Source organism: Lepus europaeus, chromosome 15, assembly GCF_033115175.1.
Source record: "Lepus europaeus isolate LE1 chromosome 15, mLepTim1.pri, whole genome shotgun sequence".
NCBI lineage: Eukaryota > Metazoa > Chordata > Mammalia > Lagomorpha > Leporidae > Lepus > Lepus europaeus.
In genome coordinates, this window is record NC_084841.1 from 93,580,114 (window position 1) to 93,599,177 (window position 19,064).

The 19,064-nt window shown below is 43.5% G+C and overlaps 1 protein-coding gene across 2 annotated transcripts in view; it reads left to right on the forward strand.

The window, feature by feature from the left end:
• The window catches only part of AP3B1 (adaptor related protein complex 3 subunit beta 1), a 288,775-nt gene that overhangs the window by 105,921 nt on the left and 163,790 nt on the right, over positions 1 to 19,064 (forward strand). The gene's annotated exons all lie outside the window — the stretch shown is intronic.

Genomic DNA, 19,064 nt, shown 5'->3' on the forward strand with positions numbered 1-19,064 from the left:
CCCAGGCACATTAGCAGGGATCAGGGTTGGAAATAGAGCAGCCAAGACCCAAACGAGCTCCCATATGGGATATTGGTGCTGCAGGCAGCCGCTTAACCCACTGCACCAGAACACCAGCCCCCAAAGGGCCTTTTTCATACTTGTTTTGCTAATTGGTACACCAGGGACGTGTAAGTGGTTTGTATGCATTTCCAAGGGTATCATTCTTCTCTTACTGTTTCACACTTTTGGAGTTTTCTTCTAAAACCTTAGCTCATCTGCCAGCTTTGAAGTCTGTTCTCTGACTCTGAGCAAGAAGACGGAATGTTGGCATTGCTGGGGGCTGGGGCTGCAAGTCCAGGAATCTCAACCCTTGAAGGCTCAGTCTTTCATGAGTAAAATCTTCTCTCATTTTTGTCTGTGTTCGATTGTGCTGTAGTGCTTTTAGATTGCCAATTTGAAAGATGGTTTTCCAGAGAGTTAACCCAATCAAGGCATTCCATCGTGGAACCTGAAACTACAAGTCCATGAAGTCATCTCAGCTGCAGGTCAGATGTCGTAATGCTCTTTAAGTGAAAGCAGTCCTTGCCCACACGCTCCCTCCACAGCCCACCACTGTACCTCCCCATTACCAGAATTGCATCCTGTGCCCGTTTCTAAGCCTGTCCCATGGAGGGAAGAGTTCTTACTGACATGGAAGAGACTGGTCTTGACTTGGGAACCATCTGCGTGTTCAGTTTCATCCCTGTAGAAAACCCCTGTTGGCAAAGAAAGAGCCCTTTACAGTGGGCGTGGCTGCAGGCGCCGTCCGGTGCTGCCGTGTGCTGCCAGTGATTTGAAAGGCTTGGCAGGGCGTTGTGATTTAGAGAGAACACTTGTCTTAATTACTGAGACATTTTCTGAGGTTTACACACACACGCAGTACATGGGGTCTTCAAAAGGTTGATGCAAAATCTGCATTATGAAACATCTATGCATGTGTTTCAAAATTTGCTCCAAAATAAACATGTTTTAATTTTGTTTCAATAACATTTTAAGGTCTCACCTAAATAATGTAGCTATTACATTAAAATGGAAAGTACCATGATAAAATTCTTTTATCTATCTCAGGAGGCTGTTGTTCACTTCAGTGGTTGAAATGGCCTTTTTAATTTTGATCACAGTGCTATATATTTTAATACATTACAGTTGATATTAGTAGGTTAAGGAGGACTGATAAGCTGAGGGTCTTGATTAAATTCTAAGTGGGATAATAGATATTTTCTTGTTCTCATTTATCAGGAAATGCTTAAGGCTCTGTCATCTTTTTTGTTTTTTTGTTTTCCCCAAAGATTGATTTATGTATTGAAAGAGTTAGAAAGAGAGAGAGATAGCTGCAACAGCTGCGGCTGGATCAGGCTGAAGCCAGAAGCCAGAAGTTTCTTGTGGGTCTCCCACATGGGTGCAAGAGGGCAAGAACTTGGGCCATTCTCTGCTGCTTTCGCAAGCGTGTTAGCAGGGAGCTGGCATCCCATATGGATGTGGGTTCAAGTACCAGCTGCTCCATATGGGATGCCAGCCTACAGACTGACGTGACCCGTTATGCCGCAGTGCTAGCTCCCCATTTTTTCAGATTTGTTCTGGAAGTCTTTGTGTTGAAAAAGTTAGCTTAGGAGCACAGTCAAGTGCCACTTCAACTGTGGCACAGTCAAGTCCCACCACTGCTTGGGACACCTGCGTCCTGTACCAGAAAGCCCGAGGTGGAGTTCCACCTGTGTGTGCGGTAGCCTCTGCTAGTGCATCCTGGGAGGCAGGGGACGCCTGCGTCCTGTACCAGAAAGAAGTGTTGGCGGTTGTATATTTGCCCTCCTTTATTTCCTGTTTACTAACTTCCTTTTCTGTGAGGTGAGTCCAGGCCTGTTTTTGCATTCCTCATCATTTAAAAAGTTGTATCTGTTATTGTATATCTTTAGTAAAATTATATTTGTGTTTACTGTCTTTTTGTGTTTCCTGAATTTCTTTTAAAATTCTTTAAGTTGCAGCTCCAATAGAAGCAAAAGCTCTTATCTTTATTTTCTCTAACAGTTTATTATGAAAATCCTCAAATGGAGTGTTAGTATCAGAAAAAATACCAGTGTAAGGTGCTCTAGTAACTTTTTTTTTTTTTTTGGACAGGCAAAGCTAGACAGTGAGAGAGAGAGAGAGATAGAGAGAAAGCTCTTCCTTCCGTTGCCCCCCTGCCCCCCCCCCCCCCCAAATGGCTGCTACGGCCAGTGCACTGCGCCGATCCGAAGCCAGGAGCCAGGTGCTTCTCCTGGTCTCCCATGCGGGTGCAGGGCCCAAGCACTTGGGCCATCCTCCACTGCCTTCCCGGGCCACAGCAGAGAACTGGACTGGAAGAGGAGCAACCGGGACAGAATCCGGTGCCTTAACTGGGACTAGAACCCGGGGTGCCGGTGCTGCAGGCGGAGGATTAGCATAGTGAGCACCGGCCTCCAGTCACTTCTTGCACGGAATGCCAGGAAATCTGGTAAAAGGTTGAAATCAACTCTTTGAATTCAGAAAATGTTAAGGGTTTATAGCAAGCCTGTAACCATTAATGACAAAAAAGGCCAGTGAAGGCTGGTAGGAGAGTTTGTGGCCTTTTAACTTGCTCTGCCCGTCTTAGGACAGTTGAGAGTAGCAGCCTGCGTCCACGGTGTACATGCCTGGGGCTGGAAGAGCACAGGAAGCTTTTGCACAGGCACTTGGAGACCTGTTTTGGCCTGTCTAGGTGATCCTTAATGCAGAGAGCATAGCTGTATTTTGTCTGAATTGAAGCCCACGCTGGGCAGATATTCCACTGATGCCTCCTGGGGCCACATGTACCAGTTGGAGTCAAGAACAGGCTGCCAGAAATCCTGCACTGAAAGGCTGGAGGGTGAAGGGTTCTTGGGAAGAAGGGTCAGAGGCTCCTGTGAAGGCGGAGGAGTCTAGACAGTCCATGGCCTGCTTACAACAGGAGGAAGTGATGGATAATGTAGAATTATACATGCCTAAGCCGGCGCTGTGGTTTAACAGGCTAATCCTCCGCCTTGCGGCGCCGGCACACCGGGTTCTAGTCCCGGTTGGGGCGCCGGATTCTGTCCCGGTTGCCCCTCTTCCAGGTCAGCTCTCTGCTATGGCCTGGGAGTGCAGTGGAGGATGGCCCAAGTGCTTGGGCCCTGCACCCGTGTGGGAGACCAGGATAAGCACCTGGCTCCTGGCTTCGGATCAGCGCGATGTACTGGCCGCAGCGGCCATTGGAGTGTGAACCAACGGCAAAAAGGAAGACCTTTTTCTCTGTCTCTCTCTCTCACTATCCACTCTGCCTGTCAAAAAAAAAAAAAAAAAAAAAAGAATTATACATGCCTGAATGTTCTCCAGACTGCCCTGCTCCCATTGAGTGGCAGATGGTTATTTTTGGCTCCAAGAATTTAAGGGAATCTCTTTCATATCGCTAGCTCACTACAAGGCAAACCAAACAGCCAGCGCTTCAGTGACCTCAAGCAAAAACCTGAAACCCACAAGCAATCATAGTAAACTGTGAGAGAGGGTAGAGTCTGAGTTAGATTTATCACAGCATAATACTCAAAGTGTCCAGTTTTCAGCAAAAATTAGCATACTTCCAGAGAAATAAGAGAATTTGGAAAAATAGGGGAAACTGTACGTGAGGAAACCCAGTCTTTGGACTGTTTACCCAAAGACTGTAAGTCAGTTGTCTTCTGTTTGCAGATAGAACTCAGTGAAACGAGGGCAGTGTTGTCTCCCCAAACACAGCACACTAGTACTCATGGAGAATTTATTCAGAAGAACCAGATGGAAATTCTGGAGCTGAAAAGTTTGATGACTGAATTGAAATATTCACTAATGGGTTCAGAGGCATATTTGAAGAGGCAGAAAATGAATCAGTGAACTTGAATGTAGGTCAATTGAGATGATCTACTCTGAGCAGAAATTAAAAAGAATGAGGTGAAATTAACAGAGCCTAAGAGATCAGGAGACTTAAGAGTTCTCTAGGACACCATCAAGTGAACATTCCAGAAGGAAACAAGAGAGAAAAGGGGTAGGAAAAAGAATGAAGAAATAATGACTGAAAACTACCCAGTTTGATGGAAGGCACTAATGTGTGCATTCAAGAAGCTCACTGGGCCCAGTGTTGTGGTATAATGGGTTTAGCTGCTATCTGCAATGCTGGCATTCCCATATGGGCTTTGGTTCCAGTTCCAGCTGATCTACTCCCAATGCAGCTCCCTACTGGTGGGTCTGGAAAGCAGCGGAAAATGGCCCAAGTCCTTGGGTCCCTGTACTGGACTGGGAGACCCGCATGGAGCTCCTGGCTTTGGCCTGGCCTAACCCAAGTCATTGTGACCATTTGGGGAGTGAATCAGAGAGGATAGAAGATTTCTCTCTCTGTGTCTCTCCCATTCCCTTTTAGCTCTGCCAGTCAAATAAATAGAATAAATCTCTCTCTTTTTTAAAGAGTTCATTGGGCCGGTTCCGTGGCTTACTTGCTTAATCCTCTGCCTGCGGCACTGGCATTCCATATGGGCACCAGGTTCTAGTCCCAGTTGCTCCTCTTCCAGTCTAGCTCTCTGCTGTGGCCCGGGAAGGCAGTGGAGGATGGCCCAGGTGCTTGGGCCTCTGCACCCGCATGGAAGACCAGGAGAAGCACCTGGTTCCTGGCTTCAGATCAGTGCAGTTCCGGCCATAACGGCCATTTGGGGAGTGAACCAATGGAGGGAAGACCTTTCTCTGTGTCTCTGTCTCGCTGTCTAACTCTATCTGTCTAACTCTATCTATTGTCAAATAAAAAAATAAAATAATAAAAAAAGAGTTCATCAAATTCCAAGTAGGAAAACTTACAAGATCCATATTGAGACAGTATCTGTCATCAAACTCTGAAAAGTCAAGGACAGAAAGAGAAACGTGAAAGCCGCAAAGTGACTCCACAGTGACAAGATTTCCTCAGTGAGGTGTGCTGCTGGTTTCTCATTAGAAGCCTTGTGTCCAGAGGGCGGTAGAGGATTGTATTAGAGCTGTTGAAAGAAAATGTTGCATTTCAAAGTTAAGATGCAGACATCAGTACTCTGAACACTTCAGTTATTGTTCAGGCTCAGAATTTGTTGATTCTTTACCTTTTTTGATTTAAGATTTTCATATGATAAAATGCACAAATATTTAAATATTTATTTATTTGAGAGGTACAGTTACAGACAGAGAGAGGAAGAGACAGAGGTCTTCCATCCGCTGGTTCACTCCCCAGATGGCCGCAATGGTCGGAGCTGAGCCGATCCGAAGCCAGGATCCAGGAACTTTTTCTGGGTCTCCCACGTGGGTGCAGGGGCCCAAGAACTTGAGCCATCTTCTACTGCTTTCCCAGGCCATAGGAGAGAGCTGGATTGGAAGAGGAGCAGCCAGTACTAGAACTGGCACCCATATGGGATTCCAGCACTGTAGACAGAGGCTTAGCCCACTATACAACAGCACCAGCCCAAATGCACAAATCTTACGTATTTTGATAATTCTGTATATGTTACTGACATAAACCCCTATCATGATATGGAATACTGCCATAATCCTTCCAAAGTAATTCCTGTTTTTATTGCTTGTTGTCAGAGACTAATATTGTTTTTATTGTTTTTTGCTATATTGTTGACTTCAAAAGTGCAGAATCTGAAATATTGCCTTACACACATTGCTTATGTGGGTGTCTTGTTTGGTGTCCGTATGGCTGTGTGCAGGTGTCAGAGTTGCTGTTAACATAGCTTCCTGACTCTGGCTGTCCGTGTTTATGTGAATAAACAAGAGTACTCAGAAATTCCTGGGAAAGTGGAATTAAAAGATAAGTTTATTTTGATCCAGGAAAATTGCGGTCCCTGTGAAGTTTTCTCATAATGTCCATTTTCCATGAACGTTCTGAAGCCTCTGGTGAGGGGCAGTCCTGTTCTGGAGGAGTCTGAAAGTGGACGTGGGATTTCCCGTGCATCTGCTCCTCCACGTCTCTGTTGAGAGGCATAGTTACGGTCTCCTCTCTTCCGTGAAGAGTGGAAGGAATTGTCTCTGTTTTCATTACCCTGTGGACTTTAAATGAGTGGGTGATAAACTGTTAATCTCCCTGGATGCCTCTGGCTTCAACTTCCAAGGCTCATTTGCCAATTACTCATCTGTTGATGCAGGCTGCTAGCACTCTTGGCTCAAGAAGTCCTGACCATGCAGAAACATGAATATCATCATCGTAGTTCTTTCATATTTCCACATTTTCTATGTGATTTTGCTGGATGGTGTTGTGTTGCATGAAGCCATAGTTTATCTATTCTCATACTAATGGTACAGTCCCTTGGCTGTTTCCATCTCTTTGCCTGTGAACAATAAATCTGTTATGAGCGTCTTATGCACATGTTTTTGTGGAGGTTTACTTTCATACGTGTTGAGTCAGTACTTACATATAGAGTTTTGGGCCGGGGGTAGGTGTTTACGAGAACCTGCTGGCCCTTTTCCCCAGAGAGAGTGTGGTGGTGTTTTGCTGTGGATGCTCTAGCAGTGCTGCAGCTGAAGTGACAGAAGCAGCAGAGGCAGTGTCCTCAAAGCTGTGGGGTCGGGAGGTCCAGCAGGAGTGCTGGCCGCTCAGGGCTCTCCTGAGCGCTGTCCTCTCCTGCCAGGTGGCTGCCTTCTCCCAGTGTCTTTGCGGGGGCTTTTCTCTGTGCACATTTGTCCTGGCGTGTCTCCGTGCCCGTATGTTGTCTCTTGTAAGCACAGTGTCAGTTTGGATTAGGGACCGCCTCAACACTCTGATTTTCATTTGATCACATCCTTGAAGGCCCTGTATCTGGGTAGTGACCTTTGGAGATAAAACGTGTTAGGGCTTGGCATGAGAATTTGAGGGGACAAAGCTGAACTCAAAGCAGCCTGTGGTTGTACTCCCTGCAGCTGTGCATACAGCTGTGGGTGATTGCACACCCTTCTCAGTGTTTGGTAATGCTCATTTTTTCTAGCCATTTTGATTTGTTAGTTTTTTTATATTAGTTTTCTTAGTGGTATTTTAATTAAGGATTGTTTACTGCTGAAATGATTTGAGGCTAGAAAATTCAGACATTGAATTTAAAGGATCTTAGATAGGAGAAGTCAGGGTCAGACCGTTCTCTCCCTCTTGTCACTCATGCACTACTTCCTACCCCCTGTCCCCACCCCTTCTGACAGAGATTGCCCTTGTCTGTGCTTGACTGTGGGCTCTTCTGTGCACATATGGAGCTGTCACTCTGCTCCCGTGTGTCCCCCAGTCTTTGAGTGCACGTACGTGCTCTTTTCCATAGGAGTGGAGGTGCTGGGCCTTAAAGCACGCGTGTGCCCTTTCCCCACCTCCTCCAGGTCCTGCCTAACTCTTAGCTTTGTCCTCTGTGGTTATTTACATATTATTTTAAAAACAACTTGCTTATGCAGCTTTTTCTAATGACGTTATCTCCCCTTTCATATTGATATATGAATATTCTAGAATTAGGGAAGAATAAATTGTCTCTTTATATATTTTTACATTTTATACAAAGTCTTTTTTGTAACCCAAGCTTTTTGATTACCTTATGTGGTCGTTCTGAAGACTCAGTGAAGTGTTTGTTTGCAACACTTTACTAATAATAGAGATTATGTCCACTGAAGTTGCCTTGTGATAAGTCCACCATGTTGCAAAAGTAGATGTTTCTCACTAGTTTTGATTTCTTCCTCTTCTTTTAGATGTAAGCAGGTGTGCTGTGTGCTGTTTTAAACTGTTACCGATTTTGGTTTTTTGTTCTTCTTTCTGAACTGACGAGCTGTAGTTGGTGTTTCTTAGCAGATACATTCAGATCCCATCTCCGTGAAGCACAGATTTACCCCAGAGTCCAGAGTGGTGCACATCTGCTTTTGTAGCTCCCGGTACAGAATCTGTATAAAGTATTCCCGCTGAGGTACCGTTTCACACTTTTCTTTGTTCCATAAGTCTGTGTGATAGTATCATAAGGACATACAAAATAGGCCTTTTCCAAAATATGAAAATAAAGTAACACTTATATTTTTGCCTTGTAAAGCTAGTATTTAATAACAACATGTCTGTCTTCTGGAAGTTACTGTTTTAGAGTGAAGTGAAAAGTGATGTTTAAGCTGATTGTTTTGCAATAGCATGTTTGTTAGTTGGTACGCCTGAGTGGAAGGAGGCGTATCTCCATATGGGATAGGTCAGATGGTCACACGTATGAGGGTACTTTAAGAAGTTCCTGGAAAATGGAATTAAAATACAAGTTTATTTTGGGATGGAAAACCTTGGAAATTCATACATAAGTTTTTCATAAAAATTTTTCTATGAATTTTTGAAGAACTCTAGTATGTGTGGATTTCAAGGTTTTAGGTTTTTTTTTTTTTTTTTAAGATTTATTTATTTACTTGAGAGAGAGAGGAGAGGTATTCCATCCGCTGGTTCACTCCCCAGATGGCTAAAGCTGGGCCAATCCAAAGGCAGGAATTTATTCTGGATCTGCTGCAAAGGTGCAGGGGCCCAAGCACTTGGGCCATCTTCCACTGCTTTCCCAGGCTGTCAGCAGGGCTCTGAAGTAGAACAGTTGGGACTCGAACTGGTGCCCATATGGGATGCCAACGCCACAGGTGGAGACTTAACCTACTATGCCACAATGCTAGCCCCTTCAAGATTTTTTTTTTAAGTTTTTTTTTTTTTTAATTCTATTTGTAAAGCAGAGTTAGAGGGAGAGAGAGATCTTCCATATTGTGGTACACTCATCAAATGGCCACAATAGCCAGGGCCTGGCCAGGCTGAAGCCGGGAGACTAGAATTTCATCTGGGTCTCCCAAGTGTGTGGCTGGGTCCCCAGCACTCGGGGCGTCTTTCGCTGCTTTCCCAGGCACGTTAACAGGGAGCTGGATTGTTAAGTGGAGAAGTAGGCACTTGAACCATCGCCCATATTGGGTGCCGGCGTTGCAGGCGGCAGCCTAACCCACTGCAGCACAGTACTGGCCACTCAGGATTTTTTCAATATCGAAATAAACTTCCTTTTTTTTTTTTTTTTTTAAACTTATAAAAGTAGCTCTGTAAGAAGGTGTGGCTTTTTTTTTTTCTTTCAATTTATTTATTTTTGTTTTATTTGAAAGGTAGAGAGACAAACCAAGGAGAGATCTTCCATCTACTGGTTCATTCCCCAAATGCCTTCAACAGTCACAGCGGTGCCAGGCCACAGCCAAGAACCAGAAGTTAAACCTGAGTCTCTTACTTGGGTGGCAGGGACCCTAGAACCCGAGCTGTCAGCGGCTGCCTCCCAAGGCTGTTCCTTCGCAGGAAGGTGTGTGAGGACTCAGATGGGCACTCCTGCGTGGGATGCCTGTGTCCCCAGGGGCACCTTAACCACTCCACCACATTCCTGCCTCTAGATGCATCTCCTGATTACGTTTTTGTGAGTGTTTCTGAAAAGCCCTTGCGTAGTTGGTCCCATTTTCCAAATGATAATTTAAAGTGGTTTTTTCTTTGTGTGTGGTTCAGCTTGAGTGTGCTCTTAATTTTTTTTTTTTTTTAAGTTTATAGATTTTCACTGTAGTTGAAAGACAGAAGGAGTTTTTCTTTTAAGAAGTATGGAGGGGCCTGGCACTATGGCATAGCAGGTAAAGCCACCGCTTGTAGTGCCAGCTTCCCATGTGGGTGCCAGTTCGAGTCCCGGCTGCTCTGCTTCTATGCAGCTCCCTGCTGTGGCCTGGGAAAGCAGCAGAAGATGCACCAAGTGCTTGGGCCCCTGCACCCATGTGGGAGACCTGGAAGAAGCTCCTGGTTCCTGGCTTCAGATCGGTGCAGCTCCAGCAGTTGTGGCCATCTGGGGAGTGAACCAGCAGATGGAAGACTGACTCTCACTCTCTCCGCTGTCTCTCTGTAGCTCTGCCTTTCAAATAAATAATTTTTTTAAATAATAAATATGGAGATCAGTATTTTGTAATTTATAATGTCATTTCATATACTTATTTTTTTTAAGATTTGTTTGTTTATTTGAAAAGAAGAGTTACAGAGAGGCAGAAACAGAGAGAGAGAGAGAGAGATACCTTCCATACACTTATTTTTAAAACACGGAAAAATAGGATAGGCATAAATTAGAACATTTCATACTTGTTTCATAGAATATTTCTGTCACATTCACTTTGGGCTTTGTGTCCTCATTGTCTGGGACTCCTGTTTGAGTCATTAAGTAGTTCTCCACTGGAAAACACCTTTTCTTCTGCTGATATAGTGCATTTTGAAGTCTTCTGAACTCATTTCTTTTTACTTATAAGTAGACTAGACACTTTTCTTAATACGTTTTGTTTATCTTACTTGTTTGACCAACTTCCACTTTTCTGTACAAAGGGAGAATGAAATTCATCTCATGTATTTACCATGTTGATTAATAATAATAATTTACAAATGTTCAAACTTCTCTAAGGTAAAAACTGTGAGTCATCCACTGCACCAACTTATGTGAGCTTTTGTCTCTAAGAGCACAGATCTTCCTGTGTCTCATTATGTCAAAAGTGTCACAAAGGTAAATCTGTTAGATTGAAATGTTAAAAAGATTGCTCACTTTGTGAAGTCTACATCTGTTGCTGAAATTACAGTACTTTATATAACAATGATAACAAAAAGTAAATCTGGCTTTTCCGTAGAGATCGGTTTGGTTGTATTCCCTGCCACAAGTGCCGTCCCTGCATCAGTCAGTTTCTCTCTCTCTTAAAAGATGTCATTTCCACTCTGGGAGAAGGGTAAACTAATGTTTCTGTATTCCATTTGTAGTACTTAAAGACCTTCACTTTTTTTTATTGGAGAGAGATAGAGAAGAAATATCTTCCATTTGCTGGCTCACCCCTCAGCCACCCTTTATAGCCAGGGCTGGGTCAGCCGCAGTCTTGAGACTGGAGCTCATTCCAGATCCCACAGGGGAGGCAGCGTCTCAGGTACTTGAGCCATCGCCTTTCTTGCTGCGGTGCACACTGTCAAAGTCAGGGACTCTGATGTGTGGGGTATGAGTGTTCCACATGGCATGTTAACCCTCACACCAAGTGCACACTGCTGCCTGAACATGAACATGCCCCCCCCCCACGTTTCTACAGCTTTTAATGCATTATAGAAAAATAAGCTTCTTAAAGGGGTTATACAAACTTAGATGCCATTAGAAATATAAATTTTAAAAGCTCATGAGCATTGCATAGCATTTCTAAATAGGAATATGAGGTACAAAACCATGTTTAATTATATATTAGGGGCCAGCACTGTGCCACAGCAGATTAAAGCCCCGCTCTGCAGCGCTGGCAACCATATGGGTGCCAGTTCAAGTCGTGGCTGCTCCACTTCTGATCCAGCTCTCTGCTATGGCCTGGGAAAGCAGTAGAAGATGGCCCAACTGCTTGGGCCCCTGCACCCTCATGGGAGACCCAGAGGAAGCTTCTGGCTCCTGGCTTCGGATTGACACAGCTCTGGCCATTGCGGCCATCTGGGGAGTGAGCCAGCAGGTGGAAGATCTCTCTCTCTCACTCCCTCTCTCTGCCTCTGCCTGTCTGTAACTCTGCCTTTCAAATAAATAAATAAATCTTAAAAAAAAAAAAAATATGTATTGCAGCCGGTGCCGCGGCTCAATAGGCTAATCCTCTGCCTGTGGCGCCAGCACACTGGGTTCTAGTCCTGGTCGGGGCGCCGGATTCTGTCCCGGTTGCCCCTCTTCCTATCCAGCTCTCTGCTGTGGCCTGGGAGTGCAGTGGAGGATGGCCCAGGTCCTTGGGCTCTGCACCTGCATGAGAGACCAGGAGAAGCACCTGGCTCCTGGCTTTGGATCAGCGCGGTGTGCCGGCCGCAGCGGCCATGGGGGGTGAACCAACGGAAAAGGAAGACCTTTCTCTCTGTCTCTCTCACTGTCCACTCTGCCTCTCAAAAAAAAAATCTGTATTGCAAAATGGGATTTTTTTTCCATGTTGATTATTAATTTTATTTTTCTCTCTAGAGCATTGTTAATTCAACCATTGGTCATTTACTGAGAACTTGATTAAAAATATTTTAAAAAACAAATTATAGATATTAATTCTCATAGTTAGTACACATATTTTTTTCAAGTATTTCCAGCTTTACCATTTCTCCCTGAACATCTTAACTGTAATTATTTTATTGTCTTAGTTTGGTCTGCTTCGACAATGATAGCTTGTACTGGCTGACTTAAATAAGAAACATTCATTTCCCACAGTTGTGGAAACGGGATTTAAAGCCGGTTTACTGTCTCCTGATTCATGGAGGGCTGTCGTCTTGTTGTGTCTTCAGACTGTAGCAAGAGGCCCAGAAGGCTCCCTGGGGTCCATTTTGTCAGGTTCCTGATGCCATTCACCAGTGCTCTGCTCTTGTAACTGAATTACCTTCCAAAGGCTGAGTTAAAAGTGCTGAGTAGACAGGACTTGAACCAGGCACTGGACTAGGAGCTCTGCTATACCACGTGCCTCATGCATATTTTAAGAACTTTTTGGGGCTGGCATTGTGACGTAGCAGGTAAAGCTGCTGCCTGCGACGCCAGCTTCTCATGTGGGTGCTGGTTCCATTCCTGGCTGCTCCACTTCCAGTCCAGCTCCCTGCTGATGCTCCTGAGAAAGCAGCAGAAGTTGGCCCAAGAGTTTGGGCCCCTCGCCCACGTGGGAGACCTGGAAAAAGCTCCTGGCTTGGCCTGGCCCAGCAGTGGCTGTTCTGGCATATGGGTAGTGAACCAGGGGATGGAAGATCTCTCTCTTTTCCTTTCTTTCTGTAACTCTTTCAAGTAAATAAATAAATCTTAAGAAAATAAAGTATTTATTGCAGTATAAGTATAAACAGAGAGGTATGCTTCAGAAGCTTCCTGTTTTGACAGCTTCTCTTTAATTATGCTGCTTTCTCTCCCAGAGCGGAAACAATATCCTGACCCTTAATAGCACTGCTGTTGGGCCGGCGCTGTGGTGTACAGGGTAAAGGCACCGCTGGCAGCACCTGCATCCCTTACGGGCATCAGTTTGAGTCTAGGCTGCTCCACTTCCAGTCCAGCTCCCTGCTAATGCACCTGGGAAAGCAGCAGAGGATGGCCCAAGTGCTTGGGCCCCTCCATCCACGTGGGGGACCCAGATGAAATTCCTAGTTCCTGGCATCAGCCTGGCCTACCCCTGGGTGTTGTGACCAGTTGGGGAATAAACCAACAGATACAAGACCTGTGTGTGTGTGTTGGGGAGGGGGGGTGCCTCTTCCTCTCCCTGTTCTGACTTTCAAATGAATAAATAAAAATCGAATTAAAAAAACACACACACACATGCAACCATTTCCTTGTTGATTGTTCAGCTGGGGTGGTGTTCTGAGAAATTTGTTGTTAGGCAGTTTTATCATTGGTTGACCATTATTGAGTGTATTTACACAAAGCAGAGTGGCCACCAGGCCACCAGGTGATACAGTCTTAATGAGACCGTTGTCGTACATTATATGTCGTCTGTGTCTGACCAAAACATCATGCAGCTCAGGACTGTGCCCTGCGGGACTGTGGGTGGTGGAGTGTGGCTTGCTTGTGGAGCGGTGCTAGCTCAGGGACTCGGCAGTCTGAGCTCGGTTATCATTGTTCTTCAGTATGTAGGAAGTGCATGTTAGGAAAAACTGTTCATGGATTTCAGAATTTTTGCACCAAATAAACTAGTCTTTTCATTCCATTTTCCCACGACATTTTTTAAGTGCCCTCATTCAAATGTGTTGAGATGTTTCAAAGCTGAGCTTTAATCTGATCATTTTTCCTCCCTAGGATAAATGTGGACCCTCCCGCATTGAAACCAAAGACCAGGAGAGTGCAGGATTGTAGTGCTCGGTGGTTCCTGACCTCAGTGTTTGTTAGTGAATCTTCTCTCCTTGGCTTTTAGGCCTCACAGCCTTCTCTTGGGTATTAACACCTGCCTTTGGAGGGGAGTAGTCTCAGTGCCGGTCAGATCTTTAGGTTTCTACTTCTGGCTCCTGCCGCACAGCACCTCACTGCTCTTCTAGCTCTCCATACTTTCCAGTTGACACATTGCATGATTTTGCCCTAGTGTTTCTAGTTCTCACTTAAGGGTTGTACTGAATGTCTATTTAGCCATTCCTAGAAACAAACTGTATAACCCTGGATAATCTGTTTTTTAAAAAGTGATCTTTAAGGGCTTATTACATCATTTTAAAAAAGGATTTATTTCATTTCTTCAAAGGGCAGAGCTACAGAGAGAGAGAGGGAGAGAGAGACAGAGACAGAGACGTCTTCCATCTCTTGGTTCACTCCCCAAACGGCTGCGATGGTGAGGACTGGGCTAGGCCCAAACCAGGAGGAGCCAGCAGCTTCATCTGAGTCTCCCATGTGGGTGCAGGGGCCCAAATACTTGGGCCGTCCTCTGCTGCTTCCCAGGCCATTAGCAGGGAGCTGGATCAGAAATGGGAGCAGCTGGAGCTCCAACCAGTACTCATATGGGATGGTGGCATCATAAGCTTAACCTGATATGCCACAACACTGGCCCCTATTTATGTCACTGTTAAAAAAAATTATTTATTTATTTGAAAGTCAGAGTTACACAGAGAGAGGAGAGGCAGGGAATGGGGTGGGGAGGGGAGGGTCACTCCCCAGTTGGCTGCAGCTGCTGGAGCTGTGCTGATCTGAAGCCAAGAGTCAGGAGTCTCTTCCGGGCCTCCCACGTGGGTGCAGTCCCAAGGACTTGGGCCATCTACTACTGCTTTTCCAGGCCATAGCAGAGAGGTGTATCGGAAGTGGAGCAGCCAGGACTTGAACTGGCGCCCATATGGGATGCTGGCACTGCAGGCAGTAGCCTTACCTACTGTGCAAAAGCGCTGGCCCCTATTTATGTCATTTTTACAGCTGGCACTTGTGACTTATTTTGTACATCTGTGACTAGATTGAAGTTGTTTCAGCATACTGAATTTTCCACACAGTGTATTGTTTTTTCAGGATGGAGCGATTATCTAAAAGCCTCAGAATAAATTTGTAAATCCTCAAATAAGAGGCAGTTTCATTTCTGAGAGAGAGTTTTACTGGGGAGAGCTTTCTTTATGTTTGGCATCTAGGGATATTTGATTTAAGATAAAATAATAGCTTCTGTTACATGGCTGCTAGAAAAATTCTTAATAATAAAGCAATGAGGACTGGTGTTGTGCCATAGCAGGCAAATCCACCACCTGTGATGCTGATATCTCAGATGGGTGTCAGTTTATGTCCTGGCAGCTTCACTTCCAGTCCAGCTCCCTGCTAATGGCCTGGGAAAGCAGCAGAGGATGGCCCAAATGTGTGGGCTCCTGCACCCCTGTGGGAGACCTAGCTTCTGGCTTTAGCCTGACCCAATGCTGGTCCTTTTGACCATCTGGGGAGTGAACCAGGAAGTGGGCGATTCTCTCTCTGTTTCTCTGTCTCTCTCTAGAACTATGATTTTCAAACAAATAAATAATCTTTAACAAAAATCATAAAAGCAGAGGTGACAGCTACAGATTGTTTAATATGTTCCAGGTGATTGTATTACCTTTGTTAAACTGATTGACTCTTTATGGACACACATGATATAGATACTTTTATACCCTTTCATAGATAGTAAATCAAGATAAGTCCTGGAACCAGGCAAAGTTGCCCACTCTTACCATTGCTGTTCAATATAGTCCTCGAAGTATTAGCCAGAGCCGTTAGGCAAGAAAAAGAAATAAAGGGATACAAATTGAGAAGGAGGAAGTCAAACTATCCCTGTTTGCAGATGACATGATTCTATATATACGGGATCCAGAAGATTCCACTAAGAGACTACTGAACTCATAGAAGAGTTTGATAACATAGCAGGGTATAAAACCAACATGCAAAAACCAACAGACTTGTGTACACAGACAATGCCATGCTGAAAAAGAATTTCTAAGCTTAGTGCCATTCACAATATTTATTAAAAAAACCCAAAAGTAAATAGCTGGAATAAATTTAACTAAGGATGTCATAGATCTCTATGATGAAAACTTATAAAGCATTGAAGAAAGAAATAGAAGAAGACATAGAAAAACAGGAGAAACTTCCATGTTCATGGATTGGAAGAATAAACATTATTAAGTGTCCATACTACCAAGAGTAATTTACAGATTCAGTGAAATCCCAATCAAAATACCAAGGATATTCTTCTCAGATATAGAAAAAATGATGCTGAAATGCATATGGAAATATAGGAGACCCCGAATAGCTACAGCAATCTTATACAACAAAAACAAAGCTGGAGACATCACAATACCAGATTTCAAGACATACTGCAGGGCAGTTATAATCAAAATAGCTTGGTACTGATCCAAAGACAAATGGATAGACCAGTCGAACAGAATAGAAATGCCAGAAATCAGTCCATACATCTACAACCAACTTACGTTTGACAGAGGAGCTAAAATCAATCCCAGAATCAAGGTCAGTCTCTTCAACAAATGGTGCTGGAAACACTGGATCTCCACATGCAGAAGTAGGAGGCAAGACCCCTACCTCACACCTTACACAAAAATCCACTCAAAATGGATTGAAGACCTGAATCTGTGACCTGACACCATCAAATTTAGAGAACAGTGGAGAAGCCCTGCAAGACATTGGCCTAGGCAAAGCATTCTTGGAAAAGACCCCAGAGGCACAGGCAGTCAAAGCCAAAATTGACAAATGGGATTATATCAAATTGGGACACTTCTGTATTGCCAAAGAAACACTGAGCAAAGTGAAGAGGAAACCAACAAAATGGAAGAAATTATTTGCAAACCGTGCAATTGAAAAGGAATTAATAACCAGAATATATAAAGAACTCTCAAGAAACTCAACAACAACAAAACAAACAACCCACTTAAGAAATGGGCAAAGGACTTAGACTTTTTTCTAAAGAAGAAATCCAAGTGGCCAACAGACCACAGATTGAAAAAATGCTCAGGATCACTAGTCATCAGGGAAATGCAAATCAAAACCACAATGGGATTTAACCTCACTCCTGTTAGAATGGCTTTCATATAGAAATCAACAAACAACAAATGCTGGCGAGGATATGGGGAAAAAGGTACCCCAATCCACTGTTGGTGGCAGTGTAAACTGGTAAAGCTTCTATAGAAGACAACAGATACCTCAGAAACCTGAATATAGACTTACCATATGACCCAGCCATCCCACTCCTGGGAATTTACTAAGGGCAATGAAATCAGCATATGAAAGAGTTATCTATAATCCCTTTGTTTACTGCAGCTCAGTTTGCAATAGCTAAGACACTGAATCAACCCAGAAGCTCATCAGCTGAAGACTGGATGAAGAAATTATGGGATATGTACACCATGGAATACTACATGGCAGAAAAAAAAGAAATTCTGTCATTTGCAACAAAATGGGTGAAACTGGAAAACATCATTCTTAGTGAAATAAGTCAGTCCCAAAGGAACAAATACCATATGTTTTCCTTGACCTGTGATAACTAATAGATAACTAAAAGGCTATCTGTAGAAGTGAAATTTACGCTTTGAGAAGCAGTGACTTTGAACAGCCCTTGTCTGAACTGTTGAGAAACAGTTTTTTTTTTCTATACTAATTGTTGAACTCTTTACTTAACATAGAGTTAATCATAAGTGTATAAAGTTAATTGAAAATTGAAAGTACATCTTAGTAAAAAATAAGAGTTGGAATAGGAGAGGGAGGAGGGAAAGGGGTGGGAGAGTGGTGGGAGGGCAGGAATGGTAGGAAGAATCACCATGTTCTACAGTTGTAATTTTGAAATGTATGAAGTTTGTATCCAATCAAATGTTTCTGGGAAGGAAAGAAAAGGAAGAACGAAAACTTAAAAAAAAAAAAAAAAGTCATTTCCCACGATCATCGAGCCAGCACTGATACCAGACTAATGTGTCCTCCTGGTAGAAGCACACTCTGTCGGTTCTGATTGGTTGAATACCTAAGAGAACCTGTCTGCACAGATTCAGACATGTTCATAGAGATTGGCTCCTGTCCTCCATGGAAGCCTATGCTTGTTCATTGCATTGTCCTCATAAAAACAGCAGCCCTTCCCTTATAGTTTTTTTTTCCATTTGGATCCAACTTAGAATTACGTGGTTGGTACATACTTAGCTAGTCAGTGGAGAGCCAAATCTAAACTACTATGCCATGATGAATTAGTACTAAATGTAAATTTTATGAAAGATAAAAGAGAATTTCTTATGAGTATACTTGTGTTTTTTAAATTTTTGTTTGAGTTGGAGGGTGGGATCTAGGGTAAGGGCTGGGTGCAGAGAAACAAAGGATAGAGCAAGAGAGAGGCAGAAGGCAGGGACACCTCTATGCAAGCTCCCATCCCGTGATTCACGTCCCACTTGCCTACAGTGGCTCTGGAAATTAACCAAGGCACCTGGCGATGGGACGTGGGTGTCTGCACTGTCATCTTGGCTGCCGCACCAAACAGCTGCCCTGGAGTGGGCTTTCAGACAGTAATCCATGGCGACTGTTCTAGCTGTGAGCAAGATGTTGCTGATGTTTGTCATTTCATGATCCCATTACTCAAACTCCAAATACGTTATTTCAAATTCCTTTTATTTTAGGAAATTATAGTTTATATATTCAGTGTTATTTTGTAGAGGCCTTAATCTCTATATGAGATCTTTGTCTTTTTGTGTGGGAGAGATACTAATGAAAATATATTACTCCTTTGAAATATCCTTACTAAAATTAGTACCAAAATCCTAAAAATTTTTACAGTAAAATAAGCAATACAAATATGTACTTCATTAACATAACGTCTGAAGTGTAATAAAGTATTTGTTAGCTGAATAAGTATTCATATGTGCATTTGAGGATTTTATTTGCTATAGCGTTTTTTTAATAGAATATTTTTATCATTTATCATTTTCAGTAAATTGGAATGTTTGTTGGTTTAACAGTATTTCAGATGGTGGGTGAGTCCCTATTCTTAGACTATAGTTATAAAGTGCTTGTGTATTTGATACTTTGTATCATTTATTGGTTTACTAAGCCATTCAATAGAACTGCTGACACCTGAAGCTTCATTAAAGAATATCCGCTCAAGTTTGGTCTCGAGATAAAAGGTTGTCT